At 36.6% G+C, this 22,551-nt stretch overlaps 1 protein-coding gene and 1 non-coding gene across 3 annotated transcripts in view; both read left to right on the top strand.

The window, feature by feature from the left end:
* The window catches only part of SACK1B (scaffolding CK1 anchoring protein B), an 80,036-nt gene that overhangs the window by 22,019 nt on the left and 35,466 nt on the right, over positions 1 to 22,551 (top strand). The gene's annotated exons all lie outside the window — the stretch shown is intronic.
* On the top strand, positions 8,621 to 8,727 carry LOC123797603 (U6 spliceosomal RNA). The gene has a single exon (XR_006780990.1). It is a non-coding gene; the product is annotated as a U6 spliceosomal RNA (small nuclear RNA).

Below are 22,551 nucleotides of genomic sequence, written 5' to 3'. Positions count from 1 at the left end.
AACACTGTAGCTTCTGTCTCTCTCTCTTTTTCTTTTTAAATCACCCAAATTCAAAGAATGTTTTTTAAAAGAGACTTCAGGGAATGGTATGAAAGCTCTGAGTCTTGGAGTCAGTTAGGGCTGGGTTGAATCCCAGCTCAAACGGCTGTTTTGTATTAGCTATTATACTACAACCTCTCTGAGCTTTATTTTTCCCATCTGTAAAATGGAGATGCTAATACCGCATAGGCTCCTTGTGAGGATGGAATGAAATAGTTGACATGTCAAACATGACACCACACAGTCATTCATTCATTTTTTAAAGAGTTTATTTCTTTGTCAGAGAGAGAGAGAACACTTGCATAAGCAGGGAGAGCAACAGGCAGAGGGAGAAGCAGGGCAGGGAACCTGATGTGGGGCTCCCAGGACCCTGGGATCATGACCGGAGCAGAAGGCAGACGCTTAACTGACTGAGTCACCCAGGTGTCCAAACTCAGATCCCTTTAGAGCCAGGGCAGAAAAATAACTCTGCAGAGCAGAAGAAGCATGTAGTATTCCAGCAGGGAGTGAAAAGAACAGGGGCAAGAGGAAAATAACTTGACTTTATAGGCATTCTTTTTTTTTTTTTTTTTTTTAAAGATTTTTAAATTTATTTATTCGACAGAGAGAGACAGCCAGTGAGAGAGGGAACACAAGCAGGGGGAGTGGGAGAGGAAGAAGCAGGCCCATAGAGGAAGAGCCCGATGTGGGGCTCGATCCCACAACGCCAGGATCACGCCCTGAGCCGAAGGCAGACGCTTAACCACTGTGCCACCCAGGCGCCCCAGGCATTCTTGTTTAAAATGTAATAAATGAAAGATACCTTGCAGCTAAACGAGATAAGCTTAGGACCTCAAGTGCACATTGAGGATTCTTATCAAAAGTTAACTTTTTTGAGAATAAGGATGTGACTGTCCTTTACTTATCTGTCCTTTGAATGAGATGTAACATGTAATGGAGGTTTTCTGCGCGAGCCTTTTTGAGATGATGAGGGCTGCAACGCCAGACTGACATTTTGTATTTGAAGGATTCTGCCTCCCCTTCTGCAGTTGCCACAGGTTCAGCATGTGGTATGTACTTTTATATAATTCTTTTTTAAACTGGTCACTCTTCAAATTATCTTGAAAAAAAAATGTTGGCTGTTGTCATCAGGACTGAAACTGGGATCTGGTTTTGAGTAACGGCTTTTATTATGTAGTCTAGTAACAGTATCAGGTATTATTCACTGAGCACATACGTGTCACACGCTGTGCTAAGCACTTTACGTGCATTACCTTGAAGTGACCTTCACAACCACCCTGTGAATTCTGTATTTTTATCATCCATATTTTACTGATAATCTGCTTTTTTGTGATAGGCGTGACTCCAAAATGATCATGATTGGAAAGTAGTGATGACCGCCTATTCCTCGATGGAGGTCTTAGAAGATACGGTGGGGGATCTAGGAGGCAGACTAGACGGTGGAGATGTAGAAGCACAGGTTTCCACACGAGCCACGTACAAGGCCATTATGGGGCTGCCGTGAGAAGTCAGAGGAAGCTACCTGCCACTGACAGAAGGTTATGATTAAGGTGATGAGGGGCAGTATCTAGGATGCAGACTACATAAGGAGGCACTGAAAAGAAATGGGTTCTCCTGAGTTTAAATGTGGGGGAAATTTGAAGTTAGAGAAGGGCAGTCAGATGATGAAGTTGTCCTTTGGCCTCTTCAGGCTTCAACTGTGAGGGGGATCAGTCACTCTTTGGACAACCTGATAGGTAAAAAAAACACGGCAGGTGTTCATTCATTCGAGCAAATATTTAATGCCTACTGTATGTCAGGTACTGGTCTAAATTCTATGGATACATAAGAGAGTAAACTATGTAAGAAACCCTGCCTTTGAATGGAGCTTACATACAAATAAGGTAGATAATAAACATAATACATGAGGAGTGGTAAGGAGAAAAGGAAAACAGAAGCACAAACATGGTTGGGTCAGGAGAGTTGAGAGTGGTGATGGTGTTAGTCTGCCTTTTAAATAGGGTGCTCAGAGTATACCTCATCAAGAAAGCGACAGTCAAGGAAAGAGGAAATGAGCCATGCGTCTATTCGCAGCAGAGCAGGCTAGACTTAGGGTGAGCTTTAAGGCAGGAACATGGCTTCATGTTTGTTAGAGGATGCCATTAAGGATGCCAGTTGCTGGACCCAGCTAAAAGAGGAGATGAGTAGGTGGGCTCAGAGAAGTAACAGGGAGGTCCACATGAGCCATTATAAGCACCTTGGCTTATGCTCTGTGTAAAATAGGGAACCACTGGAGAATTTTGAGTACAAGAAAGACACAATCAATTTCATATATGCCATAGTAAAGGGTACATCTGGCTGCGATTTTGAAAATTGACAGTAGGGCTCAAGAATAAGCATATCAGAGGCTCTGAAAAAAATTCAAGTCTGAGATGATGATACATTAGGTGGTTGAGATGGCAGCAGCGATGGTTAGTTTTTGGATATATTTTGAAGACAGTAACTGTGGGTGTGAAATAAGTTAGAGAATATGAAATGACTCCAGAATTTTTGGCCTGAGCAATTGGAATGATGGCATTGTCATTTGAAGGTGGCATCAGTAATCAGAGAGTTGGAATCAGGAAGCACAGCGACCAGGTTACGGAGGCCTGGAAGTTCCTATTTTCACCACGTCCCCAGGATGGTTGACTAGTAACCTCGCCACCAAGACCTACAGACATGTCTGAATAGACACTAGAGATCACATTTGAATCTAAACACAGAGAGACTGGACTTGGAGATCAGTCCTGATCTGAGGGCATAGGTAAGGGATGGAAAGTAACTTACATAAAATTTGGATACAAAGAATTGGGCAAATAGAGTGTGAGAGATAAGGTAAGACTGGCTGGGTGCTGACCCAGGACCTGATAAAGCAGGAGCTTACATAACCTGGTAAGACATGGAACCTCCCAAAGGCAATTATTTAGCAACTCTCATATGCTGGGTCAGGTGAGTGAAGGACAGAATATGATACCGGGAAGTTGTCACTTGGGAGGTCACTTTGTTCACAGGTCACTTGGGTGAATAAATTTGTATTTTCAGACAGAGAATGTGGTGTGAGTAGAGTGGGTTTGAAAAAAAGGCAGGCACTGGTTGGTGGGAGAGGTATATTAAGATCGAATTGTGGAGGTCTTTCAAATCAGTTCAGTGGTTATGGCCCGTAGGGAGTCATGAAATGTTTTTGACCCATAATTTAAATCTCTATGTCTTATTGAATCCCTGCTCTGTGTAAGACACTCTGTTATGTCATGTAAGTGGAAAAGGAAGCACTTCAGGTTGTTTACAGTTTAATATTTGGAAGCTGTGCTAGCAGATTAGATTCATAGAGATATATAGATAAAATGTTGTTGGGTGTATGAACATTATGTGAATGACCTATGTATTATATAGGATCTGGATTTTTTCCCCACCTTTTTACTGTTAACGTATCAGCATATTCTGGAGGTATTTCCTGAAGTTTCAAAGTAGAAAAATTTTAATGTAAATAATACACCTTCAAAATTTTGATTGGTAAACACAGCTTACTGGATCAACAAATGCATATAAAAATGGTGTATTTTTTCTTATTATCAGAGTACAAATTTTTCCCTATAGAAAATATGGAAAAATACAGGACAGAGATGAAATAAAATTCTAGCTATTTTCTTCTCTGTAAGAGAAATGGATAGGGAAGTACATGTGCACACAAGCATGTGTGTGTGCGTTTTAACACTTTCTGTAGGTCTCTGAATAGAATGTTTATATATAATATACTGGATATCGTACTTGAAATTATGTATAAAAATTTGCCTCCTACTTCTTTCACTTAGGATTTTTCCCATAATAAAATAATTGATTTCCTGTACTGATAAGCAGTGGCATCGCAAAACAGGAACAATGGGAGCTGCCTGCCCTGGATGCAGGTAATAAGGAAGTTCATTATCTCTAGGGAATTTAAAAGCAACAATAAGATTGACTAAAAGGCAGTCTGCTTTTTATTACACCATATGCTGGCAATTGTAAATAATGTCAGTGATGATATGCTGCTCCTCACCAGGGCAGGTCCCTGCTCCCCCCACCCATCCTTACCCCTCCCATCATTCCTTGGTACACCAGCACTGATATGATGAGAGTCTTATGGTAATATTCCTGTAGAAAGGAGCAAAGCTTCATAACTGGTTTTGTGTAATCATTAGACACTCCATAATTAGTCAACTCGCAAAGCTTTAAAAGCAGAAAAAAATCAGTACACATTTTTTTCACAAACCAACTTTCCTTTGGACTGTATTAATTTCTTATTAATAATCACCTTTTGATCTCCCTCTTAAGAATTCAAACAGACATTTTAAACAAGTAAATAAATATGAAAAGCAAAAACATTGCCATTTGGCTAAATATCAATCCAATATGTGCTACTGGAAAATCCATAATCATGAAGAAAAAAATCAGTATCTGTGTCATAGTGGTCATATTGAAGGCTGCTGAAATCCTGGAGCAGTTACAGGAAAAAAATAAAGAATCACGAACCATGTAGTCTTTTTATAAATGGGCAATTGGAAATTGAGAAAATCCAAAAGTCTGAAGTCACCCAATTGATTAATAACTATTAGGACAGATAGTATTCAGGCTTCTCAATTTCCATTACCAGACTTTTTTTTTTTTTTTAAGACTTTATTTGAGAGAGAGCGAGAACGTGTGCACACAAGCGGGGCGGGGGGAGGGGGGGGGTGGGGAGCAGAGGGAAGGGACAAATAGACTCAGCACTGAGCAAGGAGCCCAGCATGGGGCTCTATCCCATGACCCCAAGATCATAACCTGACGTTCAACCGACTGAGCCATCCAGGCGCCCCTCCATTAATAAGACTTTTATGTTATGTTGCTTCTCCACTGGAAAGGAGAACTAAATTTCTCAACAACAGTAGTAATATCTAATGTTCATTGAGTGGTATGTGCCAGGCAGTGTTCTAGGCTCTTTATATGTATTAACATATTCATAACAGCTCTCTAAGATAGATAGCTCTATTGCCTCCATTCAGAGGTGAGAACAAAGAGGTTAAATAACTTACACTAGGATTTAGAAGTAGGAAATGGCAATGCTGGTATTTGAGTCCAGGCAGGGGGTCCAAACAGAACACATAACCATCAGTATTACCTCTGATAGACCATTCCATGCTGGTACCGTGTGGAGCAGCTGAATTCTCACCATGCTTTTGTGCAGGAATCCCATTTGATTCCTGCTTATCTACCAGATAAAGTCCAGCTCAATAAGCACGGCATATATGAGGCTCTTCATGCATCCTTTCTTTTGTGCTTTATCTTCTTCCTCCTTCCATCAGTCACCTTAAACTCCAGTTTTATTGAATTGCCATTTTCTGGGCATTCCATGGTAGCTTATTCCTTCTTAATTTTGTAATGATTATTCCCCTACTTGAAGCATCTTTTTCTGTTCTCTCCTATTCAGTTTTTAAAAATTCATGTTAAATTTTATTTGTTTGGTTGGGCTCTGATCAGTTCCCTTGCCAGACTTTGATTAATCACCTCCTATGATATTGTCACCTTTGTACTTACCCTTTGATTTTAGATGAGATACATTCTCCATTCTGTTACAGGGTTCGAGGTTCTTCGTTTCTTTCCTTTTTTTTTCTTTTTTTTTTAAACTAGGTTATTTTCTTTTTAAGATTAGATTCATTTTTTTAAATTGAAATATTAACATACAATTTTGTCTTAGTTTCAGGTGTACAACATATTGATTCAACAATTCTATACTTGCTCAATGCTCATCGTGATACATGTAGTTGCCATCTGTCCCAATACATTATTTTTAAATTAATTTGTCATAATTTTTTCTTTGCTGTATATGAATTCTTTGTTAGATGCATATATTGCAAATATCTTTTGTGACTTTTTCACACTAGTAATGGTATTTTTTTTTTTTTTGATAAACAGAAGTTTTTCATTTTAACATAGCCCAATTTGTTAATCGTTTATCTTAGTTATTTTGGGGTTTCTTGGAGGAAATATTCGCCTACCCTAAAATTTATTGGCTTTTAGAAGTTTTATTTTATCTTTCATATTTGGGTATACAAATCTTTCTAGTGTTGATTTATATGTATGATGTGAGGTCAGGATCCATGTTAATGTTTGTATGAAGATCTAGTTGACCCAGCACCTTTAATTGGCAAATCATCCTTTCCATGCTGTACTACAGTGTCACTGTTGCCCTAAATCAAGTAACCACTTACATACTGGTATATTTCTGGTCTCTGTTCTATTGATCTATTTTCTATCCTTGTGCCAAGACCAGAGTATTTTAGTTACCATAGCCTTACAGTAAATGTCTCTGTTCAGTAGTGTAAATCCTCTGTTGTTCCCCACCCCCAACTCCCCAGTCTTGCCCTGGCTTTTCTAAATCCTCTGCTTTTCTGTAGGAATTTGAAAATCATCTTGTCAATTAAAAAAAAAATCTGAAATTTTCATTGACATTACATAGAACAGTTTGAAAAGAATTGGACTTTATATATTGAATTATCCAATCCATGAACAAGGTATATCCCTCCATTTATTTAGTTATTAGTTTCTTTCAGTGAGATTCTATATATAGCTCTAACACATCATTTTTTTGGCTTGTTTGGAGTATTTATTATTTTTCATCTTAGGGAAATGGTACCTTAAGAGTTTTTTTGTTCTAATTTTTTTGTCTTCTTTACTAGTATATAGTTGTTGTTGTTTTTTTGTTTTTTTTTTGTATTTTGACTTGGGTCCAATGACTTAATAAATTCACTTGTTCAATCCAGTAGTTTTTATATAGATTATTTGGAATTTTCTATCTGAATCATCATATCTGTAAATAATGTGTTTTATTTTCTCATATAAATTTTCAAAGTTTTGATGACCTTATTACATTGCTAGGTCTTGCACTACAATGTTGGATATAACATGAAATATGAGTAGTGCTTGATGTGGAGTTTTTTCTTAAACCATTTTAAATGTAAAGTCAACTGATTTTAATGTTGTTTAAAGATAATGTATTTTTACTATTTTAAGACTTTCTTTTCTTCTCTCATTTTCAGTAGAGATGTAACTACATAAGTACATATTTTTCATTTTTTTTCCCTCTTGAACATAGTAAAGCTGCTTTTGAGTCTGTGTCTTAATGTCTTCCTGTTGTTTTAAATATCTCAGCTGGCATCTCTTCAAATATTGCTTCTGCCGTATTCTATTTATCCTCTTCTAAGAATTCTGATTAGAGATATGATATACATCTTGTTTCTTTATTTAAAACATCGCATATAAATTTCATATTCATTTTTGTAATTTCCATAACTTTCTCTGTACTTCATTCAGGATATTTTCTTTTCTTTTCTTTTTTTTTTTTTTAAGATTTTATTTATTTATTCGACAGAGATAGAGACAGCCAGCGAGAGAGGGAACACAAGCAGGGGGAGTGGGAGAGGAAGAAGCAGCTTGGCTCATAGCGGGGGAGCCTGATGTGGGGCTCGATCCCATAAGGCCGGGATCACGCCCTGAGCCAAAGGCAGACGCTTAACAACTGCACCACCCAGGCTCCCCTCAGTCATGTGATTCTTGAATTGAAAGCCTGTTTATGATGATACCAATATCTGGATCACCTATGGGTCTTTTTCGGGGGTTGTTTGTTTTTTTCTCTTGGTGTTTGGTCATTTGGTTCTGTCTTCTCATGTGCTTGGGATTTTTTTTATTGAATGCTCGATATTTAGTATAAAAAATTGCAGAGGTAATCTCCTTTAGACAGGATTTAGTTTTCTTTGAGTTGACAGCTAAAGTAAGATTAGATCCCCTTATTCCAGATAGGGATTGAGATATAATGAGGCTGAGATTTAGTCTTTCAGAATAGTGATCTATCTCCAGTTTTCCCTTACCCTTAGGGTAAAACTTCTGGGATTTCCTTTAAACACTGAAGGTGTTTATAGGGGCCTCTTTCTTGGAAGAATCTGAACTGCAATGTGATTGTCAAAAACATTCTTAAGCTTTTTCCCCTCTTATCAACTTCCTTCTGTTTGGTTTCTTATCCTTTTACTGAGTGAGAAATTTAGGATTTGGCAAGTGTCAAGGGCAATACCACAAGGAATCTTGAGTTCACTTTATTGTGATTCCCATTGCTCTGTGAATAGGGGTTATTAATTGAGTCCTTTTTGCCTTTGTGGTACTGGCCTCCAGTTTTGTTTGTTTTCTCTATCCCTCTGAGATTGCTGAAAGGTCTTCACCATAACTTACCTTGCTACCAGTGCCTTGCTTTGAATTGGCAAGTGTGTAAAAGTGTTAGGTGAAAAAGTGGCAGGAAAAATTTATCTTACTTTGTTACTTCTATCTATGATCTTGGCCCCACAAATACTGGCTGTCTTTATTATTTTTTTCTGGACCTTATTATTTCCATTAGGAGAGTTGGTCTAATAAAATTATCATTTTCTTGTATTAGAGAAGCCCCTTTTTTATTTTGAATGCATAACTATGATTAAATATCACAAAATTTGTAGGTGAAGTTAAGAAAAAAATAACACATGTATCAGATATATATTAAAGGAATTTAAAATAAAAACCATTGATAGTGTTCACTTCAGCAGCATATACAACAGAATTGGAACAATACGGAGAAGATTAGCATGGCCCCTGTGCAAGAATGACACGTAAATTCATGAAGCATTCCATAATTTTGCTGAATGGAGGATGGGCCTTAGAGAGGGCATTTGTTGTGATGTGCACTGGGGTGCTATATGTAAGTGATGAATCACTGAATTCTGCTCCTGAAACCAATATTGCACTGTATGTTAACTAACTAAAATTTAAGTAAAAATTTTAAAAAATGATAAGCTACCACTATTTAAATGTTTAGAAAAAAATTATTTAAAATTTGTGTCTAATTCAAAAATATGGATATTAATCATTCAGTGAATCAGTTAAAGGCTAGTTTTTTCTTCTTCTTTTCAGCATTTCCAACATTTTAAGAGTGGAAACCATCCTGTATCTTATTTTAACTTCTCATGCCTTACTTTGTCAACATTTCTCTGTATAATGCATGTCATGAAACTCATTATTTTAACCATTATTCCAATGAAGTTTTGTCTGTAAAAGCTACAAATGATAAATTCTTGTGTTTAGAATACTACTCAAAATACTGTACATGTGAGAATGTGTTTAGGTATAAATATGCTACCTATGTAAGGATGGACATTCATGTATATTTATGAGGGTATAGGTATAGACTTTCAGTTTTGCATGTTTTAAAATATTAGAGAGAGACCTTGAAAAACACAGATGTTTAACTGGGGAATTTAATAGGGCTTAAGTGCTCTTAGGTTTAAAGTCTTAAAAAATTAACTCTGTGCAACATAAACATCATATATAGCCATATATAATTTAGTAATAGTACTTTATATATATATAACTTTTATATTTTAACTATTTCAGGTAAACTTATTTTTTTAAACAAAAGTATATAATGCCATAATCTATAACATGAAGATGAAAACAACCCTGAATGAAGCCAAAATCAAGAATTTTATAGCATTTTGTTCTTTACAGTTGTGTTCTAGAAAACATAAGTTTGGGAAACTGTAATATTAATTTTTTTCAAGTGTATGTTTACTTCATTTTTTTTTCAAAAACGTTTACCACATTCAAACAGTAAATGTATTCATTGAGCCAAGTATACTAACGGTTTTCTCTTTGTAAGTTACATTTCAAATAGTTCATTTCAGTTTTCAGTCCAATTTAAAAAACCATGCAGCTCATTCCTAAAATAAAAGATTGCCCTATCAGCGGCCATTTTATATTTTTGTCAAAGTAGACCAATTCTGATTCAATCAACATAGCTTTTAGGATTTATTTACATAGTTTCACAGTAGCAAAATCCCTGGAGCTCAAAGTCACAGGTTTCCCAGAGCTTAGTTTCACATAAATGTGTGCATCCAAACTGTTTTATTTTTAAAGGTGATATCAAAGAAATTGAGAGGCCAAACAATTATTTAAAAATAATATTTCAGGAAATGTAACCCAGAGAATGCACTCTCTTTGTTTGTTTTGTTTGTTACTCATGTGAAATCTCCCCTCAACACCAGAAGTAAAAAAAAAAAAAAAAAGTCCTTTTTCTTTTTCCTGGTTACTACTGAAGAAACGTACAGATATCTATAACCTCTGTAACAAAATAGTCAACTCCTGTGGTCATATTAACTGAGAAGAAACAGTGATAACAATTTTTAAAAAATTACGCATTTATCATGGAGCTTTGCATTTAAAACTGGACTGAACATCTTTGTTTTCAAATGCTGAGGGCTGCTTTGATAAAATCCCCAAAGCTTCCTTCCCATTTGGGGACTTTTCCAGGTGACTACCTTTAAGTTTCCAACTTTTCCACCTCAAATGCTACCTTCTCTTCTAATCTGTTTTCTTCAGAGGAAAAAAAAAAAAAATCTGTGGTCTTGACCCATACCCCTGGTACTCTATTACTTTGATTTTTGTTTTTGTTTTTTACCATAGTTGACACATGATGTTAGATTAGTTTCAGGTGTACAACGTAGCGTCAAGGACTATATACGTCATGCCATGCTCATCACAGGTGTGACTACCATCTGTCACAATACGGATTACAACATCACTGACTTTATTTTCTATGCTGTATCTTTTATTTCCATGACCCTTATTCATTCCATAGCTGGAAACCTGTATCTCCCACTCCCCTTTACCCATTTTGCACCCCTCCCCCAACTGTCAGTTTGTTTCTGTATTTATAGGTCTGTTTCTGCTTTGTGTTTGTTTATTCATTTGTTTTGTGTTTTAGATTCCACATACAGGTAACATCATGTGGTATTTGTCTTTCTCTGATTCATTTTACTTTGCGTAATATCCTCTAAGTCTATCCATGTTATCACAAATGGCAAAATCTCATCCTTTTTTATGGATGAGTGCTTTCCGTTGTGTCTGTATACCACATCATCTTTATCCATTTACCTTACTGACATACGTTTGAACTGATTCCTTATCTTGGCAATTGTAAACACTGCTGCAGTAAACATAGGGATGCATATATCCTTTCAAATTAGTGTTTTTATTTTCTTTGGGTAAGTACCCAGTAGTGGAATGATTGGATCATATGGTATTTCTATTAATCTTTTGACGAACCTCCATACTGTTTTCCACGGTGGTTGTACTAATTTACATCCCTACCGAGAGTGCAGAAAGGTTCCTTTTTCTCTGCATCCTTGCCAACACTTGCTGTTTCTTGTCCCTTTGATTCTAGGCTTTCTAACAGATATGAGGTGATAGGTCATTGTAGTTTTGATTTGCATTTCCCTGATGATTAGTGATGTTGAGCATCTTTTCATGTGTCACTCGGCTATCTGTATATTTTTTTGTAAAAATGTCTATTCGGGTCCTCTGCCCAAAGTTAATTGGATTATTATTATTTTTTGGTGTTGAGTTGTATAAGTTCTTTATATATTTTGGATACTAATGCTTTATCGGATGTATCATGTGCAAAGAACTATTAGAAATACTAAAGGAATTCGGTAAAGTTGCAGGATATAAAATTAGTACCTAGAAATCAGTTGTGTTTCTCTATACTAGTAATGAACTGGCGGAAGGAGAAATTAAGAAAATAGTTCTATTTACATTTGCACCAAAAATAATAAACTTAGCCAAGGAGGTGAAAGATCTTCCTGTACTCTACACTATAAAACATTGATGAGAGAAATTGGAGGTGATACAAGCCAATGGAAAGGTATTCTGTGCTCGTGGATTGGAAGAGTTGGTATTGTTAAAATGTCCATAGTAACCAAAGCAATCCACAGGTTCAGTGCAATACCTATCAAAATACCAATAGCATTTTCCACAAAACTAGAAAAAATAATACTAAAGTTTCTATGGAACCACAAAAGACCCTGAACAGTCAAAGCAATCTTGAGAAAGAACAAAGCCGGAGGTATCACAATCCCAGACTTCAAGATTCACTACAAAGCTGTAGTAATCAAAACAGTAAGGTACAAAAATAGATCAATGGAACAAAATAGAGCCCAGAAATAAACCCACACTTATATGGTCAATTAATCCACAACAAAGGAGGCAAGGATATGCAATACAGAAAAGATAGTCTCTAAAATAAATGGAGCTGGGAAAGATGGACAGCTACATGCAAAAGAATGAAACTGGACCACTTTCTTTGACCATATACAAACATAAACTCAACATGGATTAAAGACCTAAATGTGAGACCTGAAACCATGAAACTCCTAGATGGGAGCAGAGGCAGTTACTTCTTTGACATCTTTCTGGATATGTCTCCTCAGGCAAGGGAAACAAAAGCAGAAATAAACTACCAGGACTACATCAAAATCAAAAGCTTTTGCACAGTGAAGGAAACAGTCAACAAAATGAAAAAGCAACCTGCAGAATGGGAAAGCTATTACTTTGGTTTCTATACCTTTAATTTGTATTTATGATTATTTCCTTTCTGCTTTCTAGTAGGGCACTCCTCTAGAATGAATTGCTTGCCTCCGTCCTGCTATCATTTCTTCTACCATTTTTTTTTATATCTTATGTTTTAACCATTATACTTCCTTTAAGAGTAGTTTCCATCAAGTGTCTATACTTCCTTATTTTTCTTTCCTCCCACCTCTACAGTCTGGATTTCTCTTCCATTCTTCTCCTCTGTAGGTGCCTCACAGGTCATTGTGGTCTGCGTGGTAGAGACACACTGGGGACCTTTTAGTCACCCTCAGTTTCTTCCGTTCTGCTGTCAGTTAGTGTCCACTTTTAATTCTCTTGCCATTGGTTTGTATGATACTTCTCTGTTCATTCTTTCCTGTACTTTTAACTGTTGTTTCTTGGTGTTTCCTGAAAGTGAATATTTCCAAGATTTTTCTCCTTGGGTCTGTTCTCTCTGGATTTTATTCCTTAGTGCTGCTTTCCACTCCACACCTTCATCTACCAATGCTATTTATGGCTCTGGGGTGGCCTGTCTTCTGAACATTGGCCTTTAATTCTAGCTGACCATCTGGCGGCATCTTTACCTGCTTGGCCCATGGGACTTTTAATGGAGTGTGTCCAAAGTAACAGCTAGAAGTTTATGAACTTCACTACACTTTCCCTCCTGTCATCTCTCTGTGAAAGGCATCATTACTTTTTTAGACACTGAAGCCATCATGCTTTGGAATCACATATGATTCATCTCTCTCATCTTATACCTCAAGTTCTGTATGGACTGGACTTAGTGAGGACTCCCTTCTAATGAAAACAACATGGCTGAAATGATGGTGTGACCATTGTACAAAAGACATGATGCTTGTTCCTTGCTCTCTTTTAATTACTTTCTCTGGGGAAGCCAGCTTCTGTGACTTGAGGTCACCCAGCAGTTTATAGGGAAGCCCCTGGGGTGAGGAAATAAGACCTCCTACCAACAGACATGGAAGTGAAGCATTTTGGAAGCAGATACGCCTTCCCAGCCAATTCCAGATGACTGCAACCTTGACTCTGAGTCAGAACCACTCAGTTAAGCTGTTCTTAAATTTTTCACCCACATAAACTATGAGATAATAAACATATATTACTTTAAGCTACAAATTTGGGGAGTAATTTGCTATGCAGTGATAGATAACCAACACAGGAGGCCTGATCTGTACCAGTGAGATGACATTCCTCCTTAGAATTCTTTTCATTTATACCACTGATGTGTTGCTTGATACTATTTATATTGTAGTTGCTCATCAATAAATTTTATACTTCGGTGAATTAGGGCAAATTTTTACAAGTCTGAACTGTTTAATAACTCTGTAAATACATCAGAGCTTAAAATATGAACCAAATTTCTGTTACCAATTCAGTAACAGCACTTTATGTCTTAGAAGATTCTAGATGTGATTATTTACCATCACCTGGTGGTTCTTAAAAGACATTCTCAGCATCTTAAGTTTCATACTTCCAGTTATGTTTTATGTCAACATCCATGAACCAATTAAAATATTGTACTTCTACTAAATCGAGTTACAAGTTACAGGGCCAATTTCTAAATTAAATCTAAGGTTGAATACTTGAACAAAGTGATATAGATGGAAAGTGATTCTTTTTTATAAAAACCTAAAGTTTAGCACCAAGGATGATTCTTTGATAACATTTATACACAAAGAAATATAAAAAGGAATCTTACAGAGTACTTTATAATGGACATTTATATGTGTGAGGCCTCAATATTTATGACTATAGCCATCCTCCTTCTCCATTTTGGAAGTGATTTGACAATCTAATCACTTAAAGTGGTACAAGTGCTAAAAGATAATTGGTTTTTTTGTCATCTTATTTTAACCTGAATCAGTATGTTTTATGGTGGTCAGAGAACAGTCCTCTTTAATTATGCTACCAAGAAAACTCTTCTTTTCCATTTGGACATTTATATTTCTAGAGGGTTAGTTTAAGGGTGAGGGAGAAGAGTTCTTTCTAGGCTCATATTTAAAAGTGTGTCTTTTGCTCTTTAATCACATTAATTCTGTAGTATATGCAGCCGGTGGCCTTCAATGACTGTGGTGTCCACTGCTTTAAGTGGCTCTCCCAGGTGTTCTATATCTAAATTCAGGAAGCAATGGATCTACCAAGAATTTGCAAACTCTCAAATCCTAGAAGTTTTTTTTTTTTTTTTTTTTTTTTTCCTGATAGAATAGTGGTCAGGTGGTACAAGTAGTCTATTGGATTCTGATGAATGTTTAGGATAACATTGATTTTGTTTAGGATAACAGTCTCATGGGTAAATTGGGGAAATACCTACTTTCTGTAACTTAACATATGTATGTGGTGTCTGCCATTAAAGAACACATATGCCGGAAAAAAAATGGACAGATATAATCTGGTTTATGCAGGTGTTTAATATTTGAGAGAGCATACTTGAAGAGATTTTAATTAAGAATATGTGTCATCGTAGGGAACCTAAGAAACAGAACTCTACAGGGGTTTGTCCTCAACCATCTGGTGTTTGAATTAACATTTTTGTTTTTGACTGAAATAGAATACAAAGCTGCTTCTTTAAGTTTTCAGTAGATGACATATTGGAAAGGGTACAGGCCCTTGGAATTTAGGATTCTAGTGGAGAATGGCTTTGTTTGGCCAGAAAAGTATTAGAAATAAGCGGGGACAAATCTGATATTATACCTTTCAGAGAGAAACTTCAGAACATATAAGTGTACGTGGCAGCTTGGGGCAGTGGTTTTGAGCATGGACTCTGGATCCAGACTGGCTTTGAATCTCAGCTCTCCCTGCTTAGCTTTTACTGTATGCCAGATACGCTGCTCTGTGCCTAACAGAGTATTTCATCTGATCCTTGAAGGCACTATAGGTATGTTTCATTTTTCCATTTTTTCACATAAAGAAACTGAGATTTCAAGAATTTAAGTAATTTGACCAAGATTAGCAGCTGATGTAGATGGTAAATGGAAGACCAGAACCTGTCTCTGACTTACTGCCAAAGGTTTACAAATACTTTGTTGTTGTAGACCTTGTAACTTAGAAGGGATGTAGGAAAACAATAACAACAATAATTTTCAAATACTGAATCAGTGAGAATGAGCATTACAAAGAGCTATTGAAGAAATGATCTCACTCCTGAGCTGGGAGAGAACAGGTTTTGGTTTGACTGGAGCAAGCATATTCTTGGGAAGGTAAAGGGGAGGGTAAAAGGCCCCTTCAGTCCTTATCATTTTAGCCTTGCATAAATTTCTGTCATATGTCTTTTTACTTTCTTGAGACTTCCTTTATAATATATGTGTACCTTTTCTGTCCTCAGATGTGCTGCTTTGTGGTTCTGGCTTTTACTTGCACAAGCAGTACGTGTTCAAACACAGCTGTTTCATCAGAGAATGTTAATACACACTCACATAACCAATGTGGCACCTATTCTAACAGTGAGCATGTGAAGTTCACGTTCAAAGTTTTAACTTTGTATGGGTTGTATGTGTTGTGTATAATGCTTGTTTCTATTGACAGACACTTCAACTAAATTAAGGAAAATGGGTTTTAAAACCAGTAACCAATAACCTGGTATAGATTTTAAAAAAAAATCATTGGTTAAAATACTTTATCAGTTGCTTAAACTGAAAGTATATGCCTAACGTGTTACCTTTCCAGATTTGGCTGCCTCTTTTATAGCATCTGTCTAGAATGATTCAAAGAACCAAGAAATCAATGAATCAGCCCTAAAACAGCCAATATAGACATGACCAGACGTAGTTTTTGGTGCAGCATGCTGCCTGGTCCTCCTCCAGAGCCTATTTACCTTTATTTCACACACAATTAAAATAAACGCCCTAATCTTTCCCAACCCAGATCAGGTTACAACTGTTAGAATACAAGGAGCCATACTGACAAGAAGAGGAAATATTAGTTTGCTATCTTGGTAGCAAGAGAAAAACAGTAGGAAGCAGACAAAAGAATACCATGAGCCTTAGCAGTTAAGGCCCTAGAGTGTAGTGATTGGCACTGTCAACAACCTTCTGAATTGCCATTGTCAATATACATACATTTGCACCATTATTTTTTTTATCCTGTACCATTGCTGAATTCATTTAGTAGCACTAATAGTGTTTTTGATTGCTTTAAGACTATACATATATATATATATCATCAAGTATATTTATTGACATTAAACATATTTACACTATATTATCTAGGTAAACAATGAATCCCTTTACAGGGATTCTGCAAGTACCCTATAACACATACAAAAGACAGAAGATAAGAAATAAAAGAGGGAAGGAAGAAGGAAGGATGGATGGATGGGAAAGAAGGGAGGAAGAAAGGCAACCCTGAAACTTCTACCCAGTTGTTCTTGGCTCAAGAACATTTATTATTTCCCTGTGAAAAGAGAGACCAGTGATCCAAACTAAACTGGCTCTTCTGCAATATTCATATGATTATGTTACATTTAACTATTACATTAAAATCACTATTTATACACTGAAAAAAATAAATTGCCATTGTCTTAGAAACCTTTAAATAATTCCAGCTATAAATTATGTTCAGTATACTATGCTTGAAAAATCAAGGAAGATTGTTCTCTAAGGATGTTTTCCATTTAAAATCGATAGGACAAAAACAACAAAAATATTTTGGTACTTAAAGTCACATTTCTACAACTATCAGGAAAAGTTATTGTATATGTTAGCCAAAATCCTTGGAAGGAACTTCTTTAATAAAAATCAAGTGTATTTATTAAAATTCAGACATAATTGAATATTATAGTCAAGCCTGGATTCTTAGAGGTCAGTTGGAAAAAAATAGGAATGCAAAATAATAATAAAAATACATCTGATGCCATCCTGACTGTTACTATTTAAAGTTGTCTCTGTATTTTTTTCTCTGGAGTCTTCTCGGTTGTTATTAATACTTCATTTAATTCAACACTGCATCCATCCCTTCCCACATCCTCTCCCTGAGACCCTTTAGGCTACTTACTACCCTCTAACAGACCTGGGACTGCTTTACCTACTAATTCTGCTGCTACACTGGTGTGGCAGTAACCCACCACGTGACCTAGTGAAAAACCACAACAATGACATCTGGATAGTAGGGAAACCACATATGGGACACAGCTATGGGTACCATGATTAATCTAAAATAATATTTATAATCTTGCTGATAATGAAAGCCTTGATTGCATTATTGTGTATTCTGGGTAGTTTAAATCTTATAAATAGAAAGCTCTTAAGTCAAAAATTTCTGGTGTTTACTTATGTAATATTGTATTCTCTATGAATAGAATGTAGGGGCAGAGGGTTAAGGAAATTTTCTTAGAACTTTTGACAGAAATCCTGATAATTTCCATCTGAAAAATTCTGCAGATGTCTGGAAAAAATAAAAAGAGCACAAAAACCTGTTAAGTTAGCTGTCAAATTCAGGTCAAAGAGTTTAAGCTTTTGTTTGGTAGATTTATATTCTGGAACTTCTTAGTAACTTTTTTTTTTTCCTGAACTAGTAGATAATATGACAGTAAAAAAGACATGGAAGTAACACTAAGATTTCTGACTGAAGAAGAAATGAGCAGCTCAGTTCACAGTCAGCAATGCTTTTGGCAAGCAGGGAGGGATTAGGCATGTGTAAAAGAGAAATAATGCCTGTCCTGTCTTCCTAATCAGCCACCTTACAGTTTAAGGAATTTCAGTGTTATAGGGTAATCAAGTAAAACTTGATTATCTGTGCCAAAGAGAAGACCTGAATAAGGAAAATATCTGAATTAGTATACATTTTTATCCAGCATTATCAGACATTCTCAAAATCATGATATCACAAAGTTTTCCTTTTTCCATTCAGGTTGGCCTTTCTTAGATTGGCTGATGTTATCTTCTTTTCCCCACCCCTTTGGATGTTTAGCTACTTTTTCTTTTCTTTTTCTTTTTTGGCTTAAGTAGCATTTCTAAGGAACCAACATAGGTTTCTCTATATATCCCCTGGGAATTAATGCCGGAGATGAACAAGAAGATTCTGACATTTTCGAATTGGCGTATTGCTTCCCTTCCCAAGCTGCCTGTAGCTCAGAAAAGAATTTTCTGCCAACCCCAAGACTGTGCAGGAATAATAGGAGTCCTTGGGAGACTCATCACTAGCTGTGTTCAGGTGGGAGGCAGGCTCAGGTACTCAGGATACTTTGTGCAGAGACTCAGACCTCAGACATGGAGATGGCTGGTCTTGTAGGTCATTTGTTACTTGGGAATTGGGACAAAAGCAGAGAATGAATTGATGCCTATCCTTAGTTCACAATCACTGTCTTCTAGACATCTCCGTCTGAGTGCCTCCTGTACCCCAAACTGAGTACTTCCCCAACTGAACTCTTTCTCTCTACCCTTCTTACAAATTGGATTTTGCATTTTATTTTCTCACTAGGATAATGGTATCACCATCTCACCATGCATTGAAAATAGTAACCTTGAAATCAGTTTTTTTCAACTCTTCCCTCTCCCATATGCCTTCCTTTACCCCCATTTAAAATTTTTATGAAGACCTGTTGATTGTCTCACCAGCGTATATGCCAGATTGGTTCTATATGTTCTGTCCCCAGTGCCATCTGCTCTACTTCAGGCTTGCATGGTCTCTTGCCCGTACTGTTTTGGGAACCTGTTCTTTGTCTGTTCTCCTGCAGTGTTCCTTCCTGCTAATTTCTTCTTAACCTTCAAGTTTTAATTAACCTGTCTTCTCTGCTAAGCATTTCCTGAACTTTGCACATCAGTTCAGTATTGCCTTCCGTGCTCCCATGCGCATCTTTGTAACGCTTACTCATGCTGTGATTCACATCTTTGTTTATGCCTCTGTTTCTCCAACTAGACTTGGAAGCCCTCAAGAAAAAGGACCTTTGTCTGGTATACTTTAAAATTTCTAGCACATAGTAAATGCCCAGCATCTTGCTTAAATCAAAAGGATGACTAGAAGAGGTTCTGAGGGGTTATGAAATCCAAAATTAGTGGTATAAATGGATAAAGTAGAAATCAGGAAGGCCTTATTATTATATTTTAAAGAGACATTATGTACAGCATTTATGTGAATGGGAGAATAGGTTCCAGGTTTTCCCAAACATTTCTCTCTTTACCATTTTAAAAATCACAAGCAAAGATGATTTACACTGTGATTTTAGGATGTGGTAGTAAATGCGGCAACTCTATGCCTGAATCAAAATACACACTATCCCAGCACTCTACGTGGTTCTTTCAGTATTCAGTTAAAAAGCTAGTGGAAATTGCCAAATTGAATGCTTTCAAGGGTTCATTGGTGACCGAAGATAAGTTGAGCTCCAGGGGCCAAGTGACCCAGGGCACACATTTTTAATCATAATGAAATGATTCAGGTAAAAACAGACAAAAATAAAACCTATACATGAAACAGGTTAAAATAGTTTATTCCATGATAGATAGTTTCTGGATGATTATAAAATGCGATATCACATTTAAAATCGACTAGAATTTTGTCCAAATGTACATTTATGTGCAAAATGTAGTTATGCATGTGAGTTATTAATGTAATAATTATTATAGCATACTTCAGCTTAATGGTCAGGCTCTGCAGCTTTTAGTATCCTCATGTAAATTACAAGGCACAACTTGAAAGCAAGAATGTAGAATGTATCTATCTTTAGATCATTGCCTTTCAGTGGGGTGGAGCGATTGGAAGAGAGAGAGGCACTCCCAGCCTCATCCCACCATGGCAGCATATCAGAATCTCTGGGGGCCTTTTCAAACTGCTCATTCTTCTTGGACACAGTAGGAATCGCCCTGTGTAAAGACAGCTTTTCCTTGACGGCAGTGTGGTATTCTTGAAGAATATTAAGGCAGAAAAAAATGAGAGTACTATTGAAAAAGGAGTCAGTGGTTGATACCACTTTTGTTTCATATTTCAAAAAAACCAAAAATAAAAATGACTTTTATATTGTCACATACTCAAAAGGAAGTATTTATAGAATAATAATTTTGTTGCTGCAGATTCTGTCTTTTCTCCTAAGTAATTATTGATGAGTAAGAGGAGAAAAAAGGGACATATCAGTGACAATATATGCCTAGATACCTGCAACACATATACAAATAAAATGCTTGACACAGGAAGGCTGAACCAACACTGCACTTGTAGCTAAATGGTGGGAAGCCTCACATATGTCCCTTTAACAAGGAAGTGAGAGGTGCCGAAACTGAAGAGCGCGATAGACCACCCATTCTACTTAGTAAGAATGGCTGGGAAGAATGGATGCAGGACCACAAGAACTCTGTTTACATGTGTAATTGCGAAGTAACACCAGGCACTGGTGTACTCACCATTCAAAGCAACGTTCATTGTGTATTCAGACATTAAAGGGCAATCATAGGTCAGAATTTAAATTTTTTCAATAGAAGATGACTGTTCTTTGACACGAGTCAACTTTACTGAGTTGCTGGCAACAAAAGCTATTATTGACACGTATGTAGAAAGAACTGGGAATCTGTCTATGTATCTAGCCAAATCAGGATTCTTGAGTAGTCTGAAAGCAACAAGCCTGAAGGTTAAAGATGATAAATGTCTCAGAATATAATTTATATTGATCCTGCTTTTTTTTTTTTTTTTTAAGGTTATTATCCTTGAAATCTGTTGCCCTCCTCTTAATACGTTAACCATGTTTTCCTAGATTGGAAACACCACAGGGACTGGGGAATTTGGTAAACGCCTAGCTCAACACAGTATCTCAGTAGGCAAAATTGTATCCGGTTTACAGTGTGGCTCACCTTTACAAAAAGAATTGTATATTATTATCCACTTGAAACAAATGTGGTAAAAGCCTGTTATAATAAGGCAACGAGGTGATGGTCCTCTCCCCTGAAACCATTATGTTAAAGACTTTCCTGTCCTATGAAAGAATACGTAACACATCACATCCTCACTGGAAGAAGCTTTTAATAATGTGGTGGTGACACAGCATTGCCATGATAGAGATAGTTAATAAAATAACATGTAGGTTCTTGTAAAAATAGGAACTGCTTTTATCCATTCTTTTACTTTTGAAACAAAAGAAAGAACAGTTGCTGGCTGAAGTCACGCTGTTGAGGTAATACTAAGTTCTACCTTGGAATGACTTTGAAGAGAAGTCAGTATTTTACATTCAGATCATTTTTATTAACCAGCTTGATAAAGAAGTAATTTAAGGTAATTAAGCACTTTAACTCTGACAGGTCGATGTTGTTTAGTGACAGGTGTGTCATTTGTATGGCAAGTAGCTAATTTGACAGACTGTATTTTCTTTCAGGAGTCCCTCTCCTGCCTCCTTTTCCAGTCTTTAGAGGTCAGCTGTCTTCCCATCCTTGGGTCTTTCTTATTTAGGGAGGATAAGACTGGCTTTATTTGCATTCATAATATGTGAATGTGCCACCATTTGCCTGAATCACTTTCAGGACAGTTGTTTATTTCATCTAACTCACGGCAAAGGGATTGCCTTTTGGGGTTGAATATTGTAACCTGTATTTCTGTGTTTTGCTTCTGCCACTGGATCAAACTGCATGTTGTGAGATAGCAGAGTAATTGTGTTTCGTTGATGTTGACTCCGAAATTGGAAGACCGTGTCCCTAAATGCCCCCATGTTTCTATTTCAGAGGCATATGTGGATCTATAACTTACGAATTTACTTTTAGTGATTTTGGATTTTCTGACTCTATCAAATTCCAGAAGTAGAAATTTTGGAAGTCTGATCCGTAGGTGGAATTTCCTCTTATCTAGGGACACATTAGTAGGAATTGTCCAGGTCTCTCTGAGAGTCTTCAACTCTCTTGTGATAATAGTCTTTCTGCGAATTCTAATCCATTTGTCTTGATTATTGGAGAGGCTACACATGCCCTTCTTAATTACAGTCATCTTGTTTTTGACAATTTCCAATACTTTTTCATTTGCGTTAAGATAAAAGGACTGCAGAATTCTAGGCAGAACTCCCTTATTTGTATAAGATTTAAGATTGTTCTCTTCATTTTACTTCTATTACTGTGCTAGTGATGTCCAAAATCTTTT

Source organism: Ursus americanus, chromosome 29, assembly GCF_024610735.1.
Source record: "Ursus americanus isolate L20-20 chromosome 29, mUrsAme1.1.p, whole genome shotgun sequence".
NCBI classification, from domain to species: domain Eukaryota; kingdom Metazoa; phylum Chordata; class Mammalia; order Carnivora; family Ursidae; genus Ursus; species Ursus americanus.
Note: the sequence above shows the minus strand (reverse complement) of the source record. Positions and strands in the feature narration are given on the sequence as shown.